At 53.5% G+C, this 4,347-nt stretch overlaps 1 protein-coding gene across 2 annotated transcripts in view; it reads left to right on the plus strand.

The window, feature by feature from the left end:
- Positions 1–370: 370 nt before the first annotated feature.
- Positions 371–4,347, plus strand: part of OSR2 (odd-skipped related transciption factor 2) — a 7,543-nt gene continuing 3,566 nt past the window's right edge. The window contains exon 1 of one of the 2 annotated variants that reach the window (XM_008689202.2): positions 371–600. The gene's annotated coding sequence lies outside the window, so the exon portion shown is untranslated. Of the gene's footprint in view, positions 601–954; positions 1,055–4,347 lie in introns of those variants that run through there. The other variant, XM_008689203.1, reaches the window with a different exon arrangement.

A 4,347-nucleotide genomic window follows, 5' to 3' on the forward strand; every position in this document is an offset into this window, starting at 1 on the left:
TGAGTCACCTTCGGCTCATCTCTGTAACAGGGAAACCTCGAGCAAACCTGTGCCTTTAAGACTCAGTTGCTATCCAAACACAAGTAAACAGAGTGGACCATTAGCGGGCGCCGGGCGCGGAGGCGGAGCCAGGCTCCGTGGGCCCCGCGCTGCAGCGGGACGCCCGCCCGAAGGGGAGGCGGGGCTGCTACTAAAGCCCGGGACTCCTGGCCGCGAGCAGCCTGGGGAGGGACGCGGGCGGGGACAGAGCTCGAAGCGCTCGCTGCTGGAGGGTGATGGCCCTGCGAGACTGCAGGCTCCGACCTTACCCGGAGTCGGCGGCGAGAGGCTTGCGGAGGCGCGGGGTTCCGGGCGAGCGCTGAGCGCCGGCTCTACCAACCCCCGGGCTTTACAAACTCCACGTCCACAGACCTGGACGAAGGCGAGGATCCGCTCTCGTTTTTGCTGCTCGTCGTCCTCTAGATCATGTCCGCGGCTCCCGGGATTCCGCTCGGAAAAAGAAGTTTGCCCCGCGTGGACCCAATGACCTTTCCGAGCTCTGCGCCTCACCACCTGGGCCGGGTCTGAGCGGCTCTGCCCAGGCGGACCTTTCTGAGGGAGGTGAGTGCCCGCTCTGGGAAGGAGCTGCAGCCGCCTTAAGGAAGGAAGGGTATAGGGGGTGCAGGGGACACTCATATTCTCGGTCTGGCGTGCCGCACGTTCAGAAATTGTGAAAAGAAATCATATGGATGCAATCTTTGGGACATTGTGTTTCTCACTTTATCGGATCCCCGGCACTCCACTCCCAGCTAACACTTAAGGACACACACTTTTTGTGCTGTTTTTAGTTTTGTTTAGCGACATTTAATCTGAGCATTCAGCAAGCCTTCTTATAAAAGCTGATGAACGTACGCTGAGATAAAACCCCATAATCCCGTGGTGTTTCTGATGGTGCCGTAGTATTCCTGGTCCACCCGTCTCGGGGCAGCCGCGGCAGCGCTGCGCGAACGCGCCGGGACTCACACTGCCTGCCTAGCCAGCGCGTTTCAAGAGGGAAGTAATCGTGCAGTCCTAGGTAATTCTCCAACCTTATGCTGGCCTTTTGATTTCCCTCCCACCCTCCAGTCCTGGGGGGTGGGGGGTGGGCAGTGCAGAAGGCAAATTCCCTTGGGGTTTAAACGCTTAGATTCTCGCGTTAGAGCTACAGAGAAAGGAGTGGCGGTTGCAGGAAGGAGGGAAGAAAGGTGTTTGTGGAGGGAGCGCTGGATCCTTCTCCCTACCTGTTAGCAGAGAACAAAAGAGGTTTAGCGTTTCCCGAAGCGAAACGGCGCAGACAGCTACTTTCTCTGCTAAACAAACTGCAGTTCTGAGCAGAACAAGAAAATTACTCACGCAGGGGGAGCGAGGGAGCAGAGAGAAACAGAACCCAGCTTATGCGGAAGGCATCTTAATTTAATTAACTCCTTGGGAAGGCAGAGGCGCTGCGAAGGGGCAGGAACTTAGCAGCCGTTTTCCTCCGTTCACCTGATCCAGGCTGGCCATCATTATTACTTTTTAAATGATCTCCTTATATCTACTAAGACTTTCGCTCTGATTTATGTAAAATTTCACTGTGGCTTGGGCTGAAATTCAGCGAGTCTATGGATCCACCAGTCATTTCTCTCACACCAACACACAGGTTTTAGCAGATGACCCCTGACTGTATATTATTTTTAGATAACTCAGTGTAATAACAGCATTACCAAAGAGCAAGACGCTATCAAATTACCACGTACCTTCTTTTCTCCAATGTTTTGAAATCTTCACTGAACTGAAATTAGGTATGTACACTTTTTTACTTGTTGACAACTAGGGAACTAAATTTTACAAAACTTCTGTACATGCCTGGAAATCCCTGTGAAGAAGACTGATGAAAGAAAACTAGCCTCAGCTCCACCGAAATATTAATGTCTTTTAATTGGTTCTTTCCTTGTAAAATTAAAAGTAACTTACCAATGGTCCGAAAAGGGGTAGACGAGAAATGACAGTAAGGATGATGATCGCTATTATTGCCTGAAACTCAGTGTGGGAATTACATGCTCAACTTTAGACAAAACGAAAGTACTTTAGATCTCTACATTGACTTAAAATATCTTTTGATATATATTTCCAGCAACTCAGTGGGAGAGTGGAAATCTAAATTCCCTAATTATTTATGGCAAAGGTGTTTGGTGGATATTTAGGGTTGTTCTGTTTGTAAAAGGATGGAAGTCACCAATGGTTTGCTCTTCCTCTATGAAGAAACTATCTGTCCTGCAAATTAAAATGAAAACTTACTATGAAATACACGTTTGTGCCATTTTGGGGCTGAACTGGAATAGAGCTGCTAATTTTTGTGTTATAAACCATTTGAAGAAAAGGCAAGGAAGATGGCACTCAACTTTGTGCTGGCAGAATTAACACGTAGTGTTTAGGGCAGATTTCACTTTGTGCATGTGAAATGGAAATCACAACTGGTGATATTCCTTCAATTGACAACCTCTCCCTCCACCACCCCATAACAGTGGTAGGAGCTGTACTTTGCCTCCTGTATTTATTTCTAAGAAATCTAGTCTGGGAATACACTCAAATAATAATTTCAGTTTCCTCTCTATGGGGGAGATCACTTTTTAACATAGGGGGAAGATAATATTTTGAATCTCTGGAAAATCCTCATTACACAAAAAGAAGGAAATAAAAGTGTAACTTACTATTTTTAATGGAAGAGGAAATAATCAGATAGATTATCAGGGATATTAGTACCTTTTTTTCTGCCTTTCTAGGAGTGCTTGAGGGTTGCCACTGAACAAAAATGAATCGTGATTTGTGGTGGGAAAGTTTATTACTAATGGGGGTTTACAGTTTCGGTTGAATGGTCTGACTAAGACCCTTTGACTCTTACACACCTCTCATTAACTCCCAGTCTGAACTGCCAGACCAAATACTACCAAGCAGAGGCAGTGCATTAATAAATCCCTGTCTCTGAGCATTCCAGACAGAAGAGGAGGGAGAGAAGGTGTGGGCCTCACTGAGGCGACCATATTCTGCCTTGTCAGAGCGCTGTGTCATTAGCGCGGTCCCCCAAGTCTGCCCTCGGAGCCCCGGGCAACACTTCACAGCACACCAGAGAAGATTCAGGCGTGTAAAAGGGTGGGTGATGAGGGGAAGGCTGGACAAACCTTCCCACCTTCCTGCTGGGTTCAAAAGCCAGACTTAAAGGTTGTTGGCTCTGACCGGCCCCCCTGCCCCTCTCCAGGGAAGCACTTAGCTGGGAGTCCCGCACCTGGGGAGCTGCGCTCAGAGGCAAGGCCCAGGTCCGCGGAGCAGGCAGAACCGAGGCTAAAAGGCAGCTGGAAGTGGGAAAAGGTGGGCCCGCCCTGAATGCAGATGAGGTGTCCTGGGGAACCTGGGTCTGGAATCAGACCTCTCTATTGCTGTTTGGGGCGCAGAGAGATGCGAGTGCTTGCACCCTGCTTAGGCCCAGGCCGCACACGTCTCCCAGCAGATAACGAGCTTCTTCCAGGCCGGCAAAGCCGCGCTGTACCCGGCCCGCTGTGGCTCCCCGGCTACCCCTTCCCTATCCCTCCCCCAAGGAGCCCACTCTCCTCTTCCCTCCTCTCTGCTCTTCTCCCGAGGCCTCCCCGGTGTAGGAGCGGCTCCTGATGCCAGGCCGGGAAGCCGCTCCGGCCTCCCGAGAGCTTGGCGCTCGGTCTGGGAGAAGGGGTTCCGGCCTCAGGGAGGTTCTCCGCCCACCCAGCCCTATCCCACACCACCGCACCGCACCCCCCGGGGAGCCTGAACCATCTGGAAGGGATCTTGGTGGGGGGTGGGAGGGGACGGCCCCTGGGAAGGAGGAGGGGGCGATTCCAGGCTGAACCCGGCCCCCGAGGTGTCACTTTTCTTTCCTGCGGCCCGTCACCGCTGATAAATGGGACTGAGGCAGAGGAAGGAAAAAGAAAACCTCCGAGGTCAGCGCGGGGCGAGACTGGCCCCTCCGAGGGCCCGAGGGCCCTGGAGCGCGAAGCGCACCCCGGCTGCGCTCCCGCACCGGGCGGCGTGGCCGGGGTAAGCGCGGGAAAGGCAACCGCGGGGCGGGGCGGCCGGCGGGGGGCGCCGCGCGAGCTGCAGCCGCTCGGCGGTTCGGACGGGCCCTCCGCGTCGTTCCCCGGGGAGCTCGGATGGGCCTCGGCGACAGAGACTCGGCTCTAGGCCTGCGGGTGCCGGCATCTCGGGACTTGGTGTTTGCCCGAGCTTCGCGGCACAGGGTGGGGTGGGTGGGCTGAAGTCGGCGCTGCCTCTGCTGAAGCACTGCCCCCCTCACACACACACCGCCCGCCTTTCTTTCTCCCG

The sequence above is a fragment of the Ursus maritimus genome, unplaced genomic scaffold, assembly GCF_017311325.1.
Source record: "Ursus maritimus isolate PB19 unplaced genomic scaffold, ASM1731132v1 scaffold_9, whole genome shotgun sequence".
Classification (NCBI taxonomy): Eukaryota; Metazoa; Chordata; class Mammalia; order Carnivora; family Ursidae; genus Ursus; species Ursus maritimus.